The sequence below is a fragment of the Polistes canadensis genome, unplaced genomic scaffold (genome assembly GCF_001313835.1).
Source record: "Polistes canadensis isolate GaletaPanama2010 unplaced genomic scaffold, ASM131383v1 scaffold_312, whole genome shotgun sequence".
In the NCBI taxonomy this organism is placed as follows: domain Eukaryota; kingdom Metazoa; phylum Arthropoda; class Insecta; order Hymenoptera; family Vespidae; genus Polistes; species Polistes canadensis.
Genome location: NW_014569859.1, coordinates 16,775 through 33,521, shown reverse-complemented (window position 1 = coordinate 33,521; position 16,747 = coordinate 16,775). Strand labels below are relative to the sequence as shown.

At 26.9% G+C, this 16,747-nt stretch overlaps 1 protein-coding gene across 1 annotated transcript in view; it reads right to left on the bottom strand.

Moving 5' to 3' along the window:
- The window catches only part of LOC106791485 (glutamine synthetase 2 cytoplasmic), a 21,133-nt gene extending 8,952 nt beyond the window's left edge, over positions 1-12,181 (bottom strand). Inside the window, exon 1 of the mRNA XM_014757133.1 lies at positions 12,068-12,181. The gene's annotated coding sequence lies outside the window, so the exon portion shown is untranslated. The remainder of the gene's footprint in view (positions 1-12,067) is intronic.
- Positions 12,182-16,747: the final 4,566 nt, after the last annotated feature.

Sequence of the window (16,747 nt, the reverse complement as noted above, 5' to 3'; positions counted from 1 at the left end):
AAAAAAAAGAAAAGAAAAAAGAAACGAAAGATGAGAAATCAAGTATGAAATTAATAATAATTAATATCGTGAATAATTATCTTAAAATAATTAGACATTTCGATTATTGTTTAATATTATCGAAGAAAATTTTATCATAAAAGGATGGACAAACTGAAAACAACTTGCAACTTCAAATCCGTTCGTTCAGATCAACCGAAACCGACCACATAACTGACGAAACCGGTTAGAGTTAAAAGTAAGGGGTTAAAGTTAGAATAAAAAAAGTTGAGAACAGAACAAAAGTTGCATTCTTTTGCAATAAAGATTAATTAATATAATTCGGTCGTCTTTAACAATTGCTTCTTTGTTTTTTTTTTTTTTTTTTTTTTTTTTTTACAAAAATAATATTATCTTTGAAAAAATAATCGTCCGAATTTCATATTTTATCTGATAGTTTTTTTTTTTTATTAAAGAATAAAACTTTGAAAAAAAATTAAACCAAACAATTATTCTGTATGTTTTTTCTTTTTTTTTTTTTTTATCTTTTCCTGGTATCCTTGAACGTGATTAAAAAAACAACGACGACGATGAATACCTCTTTTCTAACGTTACAAACAAAATTTGTGCCAACAATTATTATTAATAATAATAATAATAATAATAATAATATAAAATTTATCTATAGGTCGCGTAATTTTGTACGATAACACATTCGTTTACATAATTCTTCATATTACACAATTTATCGTTACAACACATTTTTGGACATTTTCTTATCATTTTCTACGAATACATATAAAAACAAATAACATATAAAAATGTTGTTTCAAATAAACGATAATTAATGTAATAATTCACGATACACAAATAATTTATGTTTCACAAATGAATCTCTATTAAAGATTAGAACAAAAATTAATTTGATTTACGTAAAAAAAAATTAAAAATCAAAATAATAAATTAATAATAAATATTAATATTTAATAAATATTAAATTCTTTCTATATACATAGAATATTAATCCAATGTATATGTGTTTAAATAATCTGAAATATAAGTATAGAATATATTAGAGTATTAAATTAATTATTAATTAATCGAAATAAATATGTATTGTTTAAGAACACGAAGTGTATGATCTATGTACCGTCTTCTTCGAAATCCACCGTGGAACTAGGTCAATGTTCTCTGTTAAAGTTTTTTTTTGTTAAATGTTGTTTACATGACCTAACTAACTAAAACTGGGTTAATGTCCTCTGTGAAAGTTGTTTTGTTGAATGTTCTTTATATATATTACTTTCAGTAGAATAAATTCTATTTATAAGAAAAACATTATAATATGTGTGCTATACATATGCAACTTTCGTAAAGTTATATAAACAATATTTAATTAAAAAAAAAACTTGTATAGAAGACAAGGTACCAATTTAAAAGTGAATTTCGAAAAGGATTATTTAAAAATTTTTTAAACATGTATGTGCATTGGTTTAAACATTACATATCTATTAAACATACTTTGAATATTAATTAATTTCAATTTTATGTTCCAAATGATCAACATTTTATCCTCGAAGTCATCACTGTGCAGAAATAGATTTGTTTAAATCAGAATTGTTTAATATTGATAAATATATCATTTTTAAACAAATGTATTCTGTATTATTTTTAATTTAATAGACATATGAATTGATTCTGTGTGTGTGACACACACACTACACTAAAATAAACCTTTCATAATCTCGTTCAATTGTTGATTAACTGATGATTCTATCTCACCCTTTCTCACCCTACATTTATGTTCCCTTTCCCTAAAAAGTTTCACTTCAAATAAACAAAATTATGACGCGAGAGATAATTATATTAATATTATTTTGTTCTCTGTTGTAAAATATAATATAAATGTATTATTATCAATGAATGTTTTAAGAATATCGTATATATACCGTTAATTAATTATTATAATAATTGTCCAATATTATTATACGTGAAACATTGAAAAATATATAAAGTCGATAAAGGAACGTTTAATTCGCATCGTTACACCTGGTTATTTTCCTTCCTCATTTTAATTTTAATTTTTATTTCATCGTGACATCGTACAATAGCTAAACACACACACACCAACACATCTAAGTAAAACGTATTGTCACTCTAAATTTAATCGACTAAATTTATTTACACGATCTCATGTTCTTAATGAATTAAGATCATCTAACGATATTTTTCCTATTAAAAAATGTTAAGCATATTTAATTAATAACATTTTTAATAATACCTAAATATATATCTTAGATACCATTTTTTATATACACATACGATTTAAATATAAAATATAATTTTATAATTAAATCTATCCGAAAGATAAAATATATTTTATTTTATTTTATTTCATTTTTCATTATTAAAATCACGAATAATCATCGTGACTGTCAAATAAAATTACGTATACGATAAATCATATTATTATACGAACTCTATATACCTATGAAGGTTTTCTTATAACATTATTACATTTAATACGATGGGAGGTTTTATTCGTGCATCATGTATATACAAACTTGCTAAAGGTTCGTTCTCGCGATAATGGAAGCAAACTGCGACACGATAAAGCGTTCCACTGACCTACAACACTGACCGAATATTACTTCCTTGCATATGCACCTTACATATGCACCTTGTATATGCACCTTCCATTTAAGAACTAAAATCCTTGAAAAACAGTGTATCAATCCGCGACAATCAAATCGAGAATTAACTTCTTTTTTTATTTCTATTTCATGGAAAATAATTCATGGGGGGAAAAAACAAAATCATCAACGATCTGAATCGTTAGATCATTTTTTCTTTTACTCAATGAAATCATTTTCTTATAATAGAATTAAAAATTTCATATCTTAATTAACGTTAATTAATCATTTGTCAGTAATTTTCCAACAATTCTCAGACGTTAATTTATCAGAATAGTTTCAAAACGAAGGAAGGGTGGTGGTTTTCACATACTGAATACCTACATAACCCTACGAACGAACGAAATTGAAATGAAGCCATGAAATCAATCACGAAACATTAATTATTCGTTTCAATTGTAATCTAGGTCATTCGGTCGTTTAAAGATTATTCATACAACTGTTTTATAACATTTCTTTGTTACTACGAGTGGGATATCTACGCGTTACATTTCTTCAATGTCAGTTTGTTCTTCATTGAAGTGGAGGTATATGTATGTGTGTGTGTGTGTGTATGTGTGGGTAGGTGCGCATACATTTGCTTAATGTATCGTTCGTTTAACACGAAACACGTTGTTCGTTTAATAATTTTGAAAAAAAAAAAAAAAAAAAAAAAAAAAAAAAAAAAAAAAAAAAAAAAAAAACAATGACAAAATTTGACTTTCTCAGAATACATCTGTCGTGGGTTGTTCTAACTGTTGGCTTTTAATCAAAAACGACGATCATCAATTGGCATCATAATTGAATAAGCTAATGTGTTCTATACTATTTTTTTTTTGTGTGTGCGGTTTTTTTTTTTTATATACGACCGTGAAACAAGTTCGATTATATAACGCACGTTTCGATCTAAATTATAATTTGTACGCAGTTAAATTAAATATTCGAGGAAATCATTTTTATTCCGTTCACAATTTCGTATGTATACACATATATAAATATATATATATACATATAACTTATATAAGTTTGATTCCTATTTAAGTCTGCACGAAGTGTTACTATGTTTAATTATAATTCTTACTAGTAACTCTCTACTTCGCGTGTTTCGATATAAAGTTAACGTATTTGATTAAGTAAATCAAAAATAATAAAATAATAATAATAATAAAAAAAAAGAATCTTTACGTGTAATAATTATTGAATAATTTCGAAATATAAATGATAAAATATATATAAGATTCTAACACACTCTCTGTTTCTAAAGTAATTATTATCTAAACATATTATTATTTTCTTTGTATCATTATACTGTAAATGAAAGTAGAAATGCAACGTGACTCATATATATATGTGTGTGTTTCTATATGTATACTATACCTATCGAGTAATTTGAAAGCACCGATGTATAGAGATTATCACGATTGAATCGTTATCGTGTCTAGTTTTAGATTTATGCGTGTATTCTCGTATTTATTTTCCATCCCATTTCAGATCGAAAGTACCATAGAGAATAATAAAGAGGGGATACATTGGTAACCTAAATAGATACTATAATATATCTTTGGTAAGCATCATCATAAAAGATCTTTTGTAAATTTACAATCGTTTAATAATGATTATCACTATCGTATTATTTAGATTGATGCATTTTATATGATAATTTGCGTTACATTTTATATAATAAAAATTAATCACATTATAATGACTGTGTAATTTTAAACGTTAATTAATCATTATTTATATTCCTATGAGATGAATCTTTAAAAAAAATGTTCATCTATATAAAAGAAACAAATTATTAAAATAAACGAAAGTGAAAAATCACAAATCAATTTAAAAACAAACATTTGTTTATAATTTCAATATTAATTTCATATAAAATATATTTTGGCAATATTTAACATCGAATAAAATTAAAGAACGGATAAGTATTATATTCACGTTATATTTCTACGTATGATTGAGTGTACACACAATATTACTGTTTAACGCAATAAAATAAAGAACAAAGAAGGTAATAGGAAGAGAATGAAAATGAATGAGGTGAGATGAGGTGAGGTGAGATGAGGTGAGTTGAATAAGTGAAATATAATGGAAGATTTTCAGGGTCATCGGAACGAGATGCATGAGAAGTATTTTATTCGTTCGCGTTTAACAAAGCTAAACAAGCTGATGTCAGAAGTAAAGTGTGACGACAGGGGTACGCAGTTTCGTGCCAACTATTTCAAACTAGTATCAAGACTTCTTCTTCTTCTTCTTCTCTATCATCATTTCCACCACCACCATTTCCACCACCACCACCACTTCTCTCACACCTTTAACCATCTCTACCACCCACCATTATTTCTCTCCTTCTCTCTTTCTCTCTTAAAACTTAAACGTTCATTGCCAAGGGCTTTTACACCGTTTCCTGTTATGCAATCAAATGATAAATAAAAACAAAATGGAACGCAAAGAACTCTCGTAGTATATTATATACTTCGTATATATAAAAAGATTACTAATAATTATTTTAACACGATTAGATAATAAACAATTTTAATTAAGAACGATAAAAAAAGAAACGAAAGAAAACAAAAATGTTATATTTTAATTAAGCGTAGTATTATAATGTGTGTATATATGCTAATAATAATCTAATTATATTCATATTATATTATTAATTCAAATGAAGTTGTGTTTCCTTTTTTAAAAATAAATTTATTATTCATTTATAAATTATAATCTAATCCATATATATAATTTCCATTATTTTATAAAATAAAAAAAACAACAAAGAAATTGATTATTCATCTGCCCCTTAATATAGGCAACTGTTTATGATCCGAAGTCCTATATCCAGTTGTTTACAATTATTCATTGTTCAATCTAATCAAACTCCGGTTCCTATCTTTCTCTCTCTCTCTCTCTCTCTCTCTCTCTCTTTCTCTTGGGAATGATATGATAGAAATGGTTTTTTATTAAACCAAATGATAGGAACTTAAAAGATAATAATTAAATAAAAAAAACCATCGTGTAATAAGCGACGTTGTACTTTTTTTTACGAATAAAAACGTATCAAGTGTTAGTCTTCGTTAAACCACCCATCTTCCCCTGTCCCTCCCCCCCTTTACCACCCACCCACCCATTGAAAATAGAAACACATAATGTGTTACACAATAAACTTGTGTGTTGTGTTTGTCTAACGCGTTTTAACTGGTTAGTACGAACGATTGGAATTCTGCCTATAAAGTTGCCAACAAGTTAACACTTTATATCGGTCAAACATCGATAATACGATTCGATATCTTCTTTTTTTTTTTGCTACTTTGTTTTGAATAAGTTTTTTCGTTCGTTTAGAACACGACGATGAATAAAATACAAAGAGAGAGGGTGAATGAACAAGGAAACTAAAGATATCATTAAATTATTAATCATATAATACACTAATATTTTGTAATCTTCTTATAATCACACACACACACATACACACATATAGTCATTATAAATATTAATGAATTAAAAAGAATCAAGGAAAGAATAATAATTGCAAATAAATGGAACAACAACAAACGTATAGCGTTTGAAAATAAGATTCGCGTAAAAATAAAAAACAAACACCGAAAAATTGTACTCTTTAAAAGGGTTCTCCTCATTTCTTTGTTTTATTCTTTATTTATTATTATAAATTTAGAAAAGAAGACGTATGTGAAATGACACGATTTGTAAAAATTTAAGTATCCTATTTCTATGATTAATTTTTAATCGAAGCAACACACATTGTTTAAAGACATAATTCATTATTTAAATTCAATTAAACTTCCTGTCCAGAATATTTCGTTGGGATGACTTTTTAATGTAACGTAAGGGGGGTAATTGATCTTTAAATAATTAAAATCACTATTCTCGGTTTAATAAAATACTGAACGTATATATATATATATGCTTTTAAAATATATAAAATAATAATAATAATAATAAATACCTTAATGTGTTTAATTCAAGATTTGATTGAATATGTTGGATGTGTTTTTAACATTCGTTAACAAAGAAAAATGAACACTTCATTTAAATTACACGATAGATAATAACAACAATACGATGAAGAAACGCGTGTGATTCAATGACTATGCCGAGCACGACTGCCAGATGACTACCGTGGAACTCTTATATGACACGAGCAAGCATAAAAGAGTGGTACGAATGGGGGGTTGTGTGTTTGGTATAGATAATACTTTCTAAAATAGTATCGTGAGTCAAAAGTTTTCCGGATAACGAGTATATCCAATAAGTAAACGAAAAACTATATCGTTAAACTACCCCTTATATTATAAGATAAATAATAATCAATTTTTGTAATACTCACAATTTTTATAAATATTTAACAAAGATATTAGAAACACTAAAACAAACCCAAACAAAAATTAAACTTAAAACGATAATGTGTTTTAATTATACATAACCCCCTTTTGTACATTTATATAAGAAAGATAATAATAATTCATTTGAATTTTATTCTTATAGTACAATATAAACGTATGAATATTTATAAGAAAGATATTTAATACCATGATAATAATTATCTAAACAATTTTTCTCATTAACACCCTAAAACTACAAACTTATTTTTTTAACCTTTAAACTACAAATTGGGGTATATATTTACTCTATGGGGTTTTTTAGTTCTAAGAACTATTCTGATAGCAGAATCAGACTTTTAAGTATATGAATTTTTGTGTTTTTTTCATGCCAAAGAGAATAATAAAGAGGAAATTCAATTTTACTAAAGTTTAATCGATGAAAAATCGATTTAAATAAATGAAAGTATTAAAAAACGATTCAATCTTCATTTAATTTAAGTTTACCTGGAGTAGATATATATTTACTCCAGTTAGTAGTTCTAGGGTTAAATATTACTACTATTATTATTATTATTCAATAAACATTTACATTTAAGAAAATTCCAATTAATAACGTATGTTAAAATGAATGAATTAATTTTAACATATTAAATCGAAGAGAAAAAATATGAAGATAAAGTTTATTCGTTAAATTTGTGTAAAGAAAATATTTGGATAAGAATATCGATGAACCATCTTACGAAAAACCACCCCCGTTATGTCACACGAGGTATCTATAAGAAATTATCTCGTCGTGCATCTTCCTGAGGTAATAGAGACCCCCCTCTTCACACAATGTGCTTGAAAATGATATATGTATATGTATATATACGTAAATGGGACAACAACATTGTTGATAAGATCGTTTCTTTTTAATAATTTCCAGTTTTCTCTCTTCTTTTATATCACTTTGAAATTATCGTGTTAATCTTCGAAAAATAAGATCGAGATAAAGAATCAAATATACGAGAGTAATCTTCACGAAGACGTTTAAGATTAAAAAATAAAAACACCTTGAACGATTTAATCGTCATATAATATATATTTAAAAAAACATTATAAATGTGTTATTTACGAAAGTAGATAATCCATTTGCTCGCTTATATCAAAATTGTCCTATTTAATTTCTTCTAGATAATATTACATAAATTACAGATAAAAACTTAAATAAGACAATTAACGGATATATACTTTTAACGTTAATTATTATTATTAGTACGAATGAACTAGCGAAAACGTAAAATACTTTACTCTAATAATAGGAAGTTTAAATAGCGTACTTTTCAAAAAAAAAAAAAAAAAAAAAAAAAAAAAAAAAAAAAAAAAAAAAAAAAAAGAACAAATAGGAAAAAAATGATTCGTTTTAACGTAGTAATTGTTCTTACAAATACTACAAACTAATTGATTTTACTTTTTTACGAATAAATTGATATTCTCATAAATTCCACGAATGATCACAAAGTCCATAAGTTTATCCTACTTTACAAGAATTCCGAGTAAACTTTAGACCGAGACCCATAAATAGATATCATTTTGTTGTTGTTGTTATTATTGTTGTTAAATACTTTACTCGCGAATCGTTCAAACATATCACTTTGTTACAACGTTGTTTTTTATTATAATACTTAACGTGAGTAATCGCGTAAATATATGACAATTATGTATAGTATGTATGATCTTTGATAAGAACTAACATATGTGTATGTATGTGCGTGCGTGCGTGTATGTGTGTAATAATAATTAAGATCAATTAATTTTAGGTCATACGAGAAAGAGAGTTCAATGTACATATATACATGCACACGCACACTATATTATACATATATAATAATATAGATACGTATATATAAATTTCATATACGTTTTTTTTTATATACGTATTAAAATTCTACGTAAACTTTATATTATAGGCTAAAAATATATTCAAATTTTGAAGGACCATTGACAAAAAAATTGGAACGTCCAAGTCGTTTACATACATACCACACGTATCGTATCTTTTCGTTAATTATTCGGAGTGCTTAAAAGCTTGCTTCCTTCCTTTTCTTTTTATTTTTCTATCTATATATGTATCTATCTATCTATCTATCTTTTTCTTTTTTCTATACGTATTCATCCGGGAAAAATAATTTCGAAAATAATAGTATAATAAAACGACGGATCTCACGAATTCATTTTTCTTTTTACGTTTTTTACGTTTTTTCCATCGGACACGCATGATTTGACCCTAATATAAATATAATGAAAGAAGAACAAGTCGCGTGTATCGATTTGACGATGTTGGACGTTTTACATCGTCATGGAGACATAGGAAAACAAATCTAATTTATTTGAAAAGAAAAAATAAATAAAAATTGAAACTATTTCATCTCTCTCTCTCTCTCTCTCTCTCTCACAGCAGTAAGAAACGTGAATTCATTGTATCGAGTACAGGAAAGAAAATATAAAAAAAAAAAGAAGAAAAATCAGTTCATTTGGTATAGTTGTGTGTACGCGACGACGAGGAAAAGTTTTCATTAAAAATAATTTGAAAATAATAATCAGGAGAATACCGAAAGATAATTCACAGTATCTTGAATGTTGAATTATTTAACTAAGAATAAATGAAAATGGTATAACATTAATGAACGAGGTTTTAACTAGTGTTAAATGTAAACAAATAACTTTGATTTCAAGATAAGCATCTAATTAATGGTGAGATTTAACTCGCGTATTCGAGGTAAACAGGATATGATGCTATCGTGTTTGTTGTTCGTGGCACTCTCGTGCGAAGAAAGTGCGCGTGTATATATGAACAAATAAAAAGAAAATAAATAAAAAACCCAAAAGAATAAGAAAGAAAGAAAGAAAGAAAGAAATAACACATTTATCAGTCTCCGACAAGTGCGTTTTCTAGATCTTTACGTACGTCAAACATTTTCTTTCAAATATTTATCCATAAACTCGTAAAGAAGAACCGAAAATAGGGAATACAAAATGATACGAAAGAAAAAAAGAAAAAAGAAAAAAAGAAAGGGTGAATCGTTTATACGCGATATTATTTTTTTAAAGACTTTAAACATTGTTTCAATAATAATTAAAAATTCATTATATTGTTAATTAAAATATCACATATATATATTTTGTAAATATGTTTTTTATCGAGTATACGATTATTATATGTATATATATATGTATCTTGTTTTTTTTTTTAAATTTATTTTCTCATCACCCCTTTTGATAAAATTGAATATTTCTGGCCACTCGACGTTAATTTTCAATCAGTGAGATATATTTCGTTGATAAGAGAGGACGAACGATCTCGTTATCGTAGAAATTCACTGATCGATACAACAATATGCTTGCACGCTTGATTACGAGCATATGTACAGGAAACAAAATGATCCTCCTGTATTATTATCATTAACCTAATGTTCAATTTATTATTGTCACGAACTGTTCCTCGTTCTGATAAAAATGAATATGTAAGTCGGCACCTATATATATGTGACATGCAAATAATGTGAATGAAAAATTCTCTCTATATTAAAAGTAAAGAAATCTTAATAATAACCAACAGGTAAACATATTTAGTGACAAAAAGGAGATGATAAGGGGAGTTGATAAATACAAAAGAAAGTATCGTGTGGTAGGTTGTTAAACATTCATAAGATTCGATATTTCTATTTTTGCAATGTAGGTCGGTGCCGTCGTCTTTGTTCCGTTTCATCAGATTATTTTACAAATAACATTTCGAAAATTGTCAATGTACTTCTGTCTGTTAACATTCTACTACAAAAAAAAAAAAAATAACAAAGAACCGAGAGAATACTTTTTAACAACTTAAGAGTCTCTAACCAGTATTCTAAGATAATTCGTTTTTAAAAATCTGCATAATGCAAAGGCAAACAATTCTTACGTTATACGGAAACAGTAATTATTATCGTTTAAAAGTCTTATTTCATAACGTTTAACCAATTGCTTTTATCTTTATCAATGAGGAACACGTGTTATATCATATCTTTAGTATAATGAAAAGAAATAAATATTTGTATTAGTCGTTAAAAAAAATTACATTTATAATCTATTAAATTAAGATATCGTTTTTGGTAAAAAAAATAGAAAACAAAAAAAAAAACAAGGTAGATTGCCTTGACACGATGTCGTAAAAAAATTTGAAAGATACATCTAACTTTCTCTCTATTTCTCTCTTATATATATATATGTAATAGTAACATATATTGATATAAATAATTGATAAGAAGAAACACGCATTGGGAAGATTCTAAAAGTGAATTTAAATTGAAAAAAAAAAAAAAAAAAAAAAAAAAGAAAAAATAATTTAATCTATTAACAAAACGGATTACAATTTCTTTTCTTTTAAAACGAGAGATAACAAAACCAAAGTCATTCCTGACGAGTATTTAGAGATCTGGAATTATCATTTGAGAATTCGTAACAAAAAAAAAAAAAAATGGAAAAAAAATAAGAAGAAGAAGAGGAAAAATAAATCTCAATAGATATCCCACAGTAATACAATACTATCAAATGATCACATGCAACCGATCATTTTTTCATCTAACTATTATCTAACTAGATACCTCATATATATATACATATATGTATGAATAAATAGAAGATAAAGATTATATTATACGTAAGTTAAAGATTGATACATTCGCTAATAAATATACATCGTAGTTTTCATCTTTAATTAATATATGCAACGATCACATGATTAATAATTTCTTTAAACGCAAATCTCTCTCATTTCAATTTAAAACATTTGATAGATAACTTCGATCTATGATAATTAAAACTCTGAAATAAAATAAACGAAAGGTAAAAAATATAAAAGAAAATAAATCTTTATAATTCTAAATTGTATATATGAATATTATCTACGAAAATGTGTAACAATGATTAAAAACCAAAAAAAAAATTAACACACATATATATAATCCTATAATAAATATATATTACACTTGTATAGAAATATAAAAAATGAATGTAAAAAAAAAAGAACAATGTGATAATATAATATCGAAGCGACACACTCACATAGAAATAAATCCACGCGTTCGTAAAAATAAAAAAAGGGAGAAATAGTTTGCTGCGTTATATTTTTTATGCCACAATCTCTTGTTGTTTTTTTTCTGTTGACCCTCTTCTTCTTCTCTCTTTCTACTATCCAATGGATAGTAGTTCTTCTTCTTCTTCTTCTTCTTCTTCTTCTTCTTCTTGACGAAACTAACTAACTTGTGCTTGATAACACGATCTGCGATACTGCCGTATGAACGCAGACCGCGATAACTTATATAGGGGAGCATTTCAGCGCAAGCGTCGCACACCCCCGCGCTCTTCTTCTTCAGTTAGCCTAACTTCCCCACCTACTTTTGATGAAAACGATTATCCAGCATGATCGTTCGGTACGACGGATCGTTAAGTTAACCGGAAAAATGTTCTCTCTCTCGTATTCTTATATTATTAGAAAAATATGAATGTATATATATAATTACAATGATCATATTAAACGAAATAAAAGAAATTATTGTATTTTGATTGAGATCATCATCTTTTGATTGGCCCTTTTATTTTAATTTTCTTCTTCTTCTTCTTGCATCCGATTGTTTCTTTTCTTACTCTTTTTTCGTTTAATATTTAAATGAAATAAATAGAAGAAAATATATGTGTTTTGTATCTATATTAGAGAGTTTCGTTAATTAGGTTTTAATATATAAAATAATAATACGAATTAAAAGTTATAGATGTTTGTTTATGTAACATCGAACTAACTCGTGATATTACGTAACAACGTTGGCTTGATAATAAATCATTTTTAAAGATTTGGGAAGTCCGATGCCCGCACAGGTTCGAACAAATGGAAAACAAATTTACAATGGCGGGGGAGGGCGGGGAGGAACATGAATTTGCGATTAACAAAGTTTCGGACAAGCGCCACTTCTAATATCGCTTTTACCTCGTCTACGAGTTAACATATTATTGTTAATTATGTTATAATCATGTTACTAATAATTACAGATATATACGCTCACTTATGTCTTTACATTAAAATGTATCAGGTTATTCAATTTGTATAATTCTAAATAACTTCAATTCAATTTAAATAATTAAATGTAAAAGAGAATAAATCGATTAATCGATACTTGTTTGAATTCTCATCACTGATTGGTTCATTTAATAAAATATTTCGAAAAATCGATTAATTGATTTTCGATCTAAGGTAAGAGGCTCTCTCCAATTGGTTATTTTATTTCCGCGGGAAATAAGCCGTAAAGTATGAATATACTGAAAGAGAAAGATAATTATTAATAATTATGTGTAGCCTTGATAACGATGGAATTTTTGAAAAAAAAAAAGTTCGATCATTGGAAAAATACATCCGAATGAAATATTATAAATTATTGTACGATCAAAAAATGAAGGTTAGTGTCGATATAATAATCGCAACAATTTTGAATTCTTTACGATTAGTAGTCGACAATCGTATTCTATTTTTGTATATATATATATATGATAAAAAAACATATGTCTAAAAATCTGTAAGATATTTCTGATAGATTATTTAAATAAATATACATATGTTAAAAAAAATGTAATAAAATTATATCGATGACGGATATGATATAATATTATTCCATGCAAATATTTATTATTCGAATAATATTCCAATATAACACGCGATACTTCAATGAACTCGTTTGGATGCTTGAATCATGTTGAAAATCTATTATTTACCGAATAATGATCGATGTCATGATAAGTTTCTTTTGGTTTTACCAGCAATCAATACGAAGCTTGAAGGACATTCGACTTTGCAAATAAGATCGCAATTGTGCTCGTGTTTTATATTTTATTCATGTTTTCTTATTTTTTTTTTTTAATTATGCAATTTTATAAATGAATGAAAATATAGTAACGTAAGTAAATAAGGTAAAAACGAATTAAACGAGATAAACTACTATAAAATATGATCTTTAACCAAGGAGAACTTCTATTGATCTGTATCGATACTTAACGTATCGGTTTTTTCCAACGTCAACTGAAAACAACTAAACGAAATTTCTATTTTTCTGCATTATCATATACAGTAAACAACAAAACACCGTTCGATCGATGGAGAAATTTAAATGCAAATAATTATTTTTACATTAGCAAGCATTGCATCCGAAGTAAAAACACACCTTCGTTTTTAAACAATAACAAATTAAAATATGTTAAATAAAATACTTCAATGATTATATTTCAATTAAAATTCTTTTACGTTTAAATGACATATATGAATGCAATAGAACATTCACATTCGATTTGTACCAGTTAAGTTATGCTTTGATCAATGTTACTGAAGATTCTATTGGGTTCTCGTAAGAAACAAAGGCAAAAGAGAAAAGCAAGATTATGCATTGACGTAAACAGTTTGCTTTCTTCGATACTACTCGTGCTCTACATGAACAAAAATCAACGAGTTAAGATGGAATTCCACGAATGTTATATAGTCATGAACTTCGACCATATGCCAATATGATTTATCGATACCCGACAAAAAATTCCATCGGTTCAATGATTTCTCGTGATTCACGAGATGCGTATGTATTTTCACTTAGATAGTAACTTGTTAATAATTCACGTAGCCTGTTTTTTTTTTATTTGCAAGGACCAATTAAATCTATGCGAAATATTGGCCTTGTGGTTTGCAATATCAGTAAACTTTTACGAACTCGTGATGCATTACGTAAAAGTCTGCGTGTAAATATTAACAGAAAGTGTGTAAAAAAAAAAAAAAAAAAAAGAGCATGAATAATTTGTCTTTCTTTCTCTTTTGTTTCATAATTTTAATGCAAGACATGACCCTGACGAAATACTTTTATCTAATCTAAAAAGAGTAACATATTTTCACGGAAAAAAAATAACTACGAAGCCCGCGCGACTAAAAAACTTGTTTCTATCCCGTAAACAGTACGATAATTAAAAAGTACCAAATGAAAGCTAACTCGTTAGAAAAAAAAAAAAAAAAAAAAAAAAAAAAAGCTTAATGCACTTCCTCCTCTCAATTCAACTATTACGAACGAACGAACGGTGTTTGTTTCACATGGTCACTGCGTCATAGGCTTCGTGTTTCCTTCATGTCGTTTAATAAAAACCATAAAGAATTTATTTTAATTTATTAATCCTTTAATAAGTGTTAAAAGGAAAGATAGAGATAGAGATATAGAGAGAGAGAAAAAAAGATAAAACTATTTTTGAAAAAGTATTAGGAAAATTGGAATAAATGAAGCATGGACCATTGTTATCTTCATCATACTGAAGGAACGAAATCATCGTTTGTTAGATTATTTCAACTATCGCGTGTCTTGAAATTGATTGAGTTTAGATTTCGTGACCAATTTATGAAAGCTAGATGCCAGGGTCGACCAAATGAAAAACTGGAACTTGCGCAACGGCTGATCACTAATGACCCTTTACAGTGGTCTTTACAAGGTCACGAGAGAAACTTGCATCCAATGTATCGTACACGCGAGACTTAGGTGTACGAACTGATGACTATAGACAATCTCAACTGTGTTTTAATTGTTACAGTTTATTCACGCATGACCGAATAAAAAGATAGTAATATTTTTTTCCTGGATCAATAAAAAAAAAAGAAAAATGAACAAAAAATTCTTAACTTCTTGAATACATAAGACCTTTTCCCATCGAAGCGTTGCCAAAATGACGGTGATTCTCCATGCTCGGCGTAATCACTGAAAATATATTCATGTAAATATTTTAATGATTTGATATTACAATAAAAATAATATCAAGATAGTTATAGATCATATCTATGTTACGTCATTCTAAAATTTTATAAACGTACCACTATTTATTATTGCATTATGTCAATCATATTCAGTTCCCCTCCATGTGGGCAAATACACTTTCATACGAGCACTTACATAATGATTAGAATAAAGTTTCGTGCAGGGTTCCCAAGTGGGGAAGCCACTGAGTAGCGGATTTCCTCCAAACATGGGGTGATACTGATAATCGACAATGTGCAATATGCGTACGTTGATGAACATATGACCTTAGAAAACTATATATTCTCGATGATAAAAAACAATAATTACACACTCTTACACCCTTAATATATTAATACAAAAAACGAATTTGGCAAATTTGTCTAATGCGAATAAAAGCATAATGGTATATTTCAGTGCTTGTTTTAAGCAAATATGTAAATACATTACAATTATTGCAATTAGACATCCCCGCATTTTTTGGATGTCCGTATTACGATTTATAATTCTTTACTGATTGCTTAGATCATCTCTTCTTTAAATACATTTAAATATAATTATACAATATACAATAATGCGAAAACGTATATATCGAGCTTTTAAATGCATTTTGTATATTGCTATCGTTTCCTAAATTATTATAAATAATTATTACTAAGATAGTAAAAAGAAACTATATATTTCTTTTATAGGTGTTTGAAAAATGCATTGTAAATTATATTTTAATTTAATTAGATGATTTCTGTGTATATATATATGTATACGAAAGAGATATTTGTGCTATACTTTCTACAAAAAATACGAAACATATAAATAACTTTAAGAGGTATTTAAATGTACAAGGTATTATACAATCATTGTCACCATCTGAAACAGCCAACTCTTTAACCAAAGTAAGAATTTTTTACATTATTTTATAGCAGTTCCTCGATGAAATTTTAGA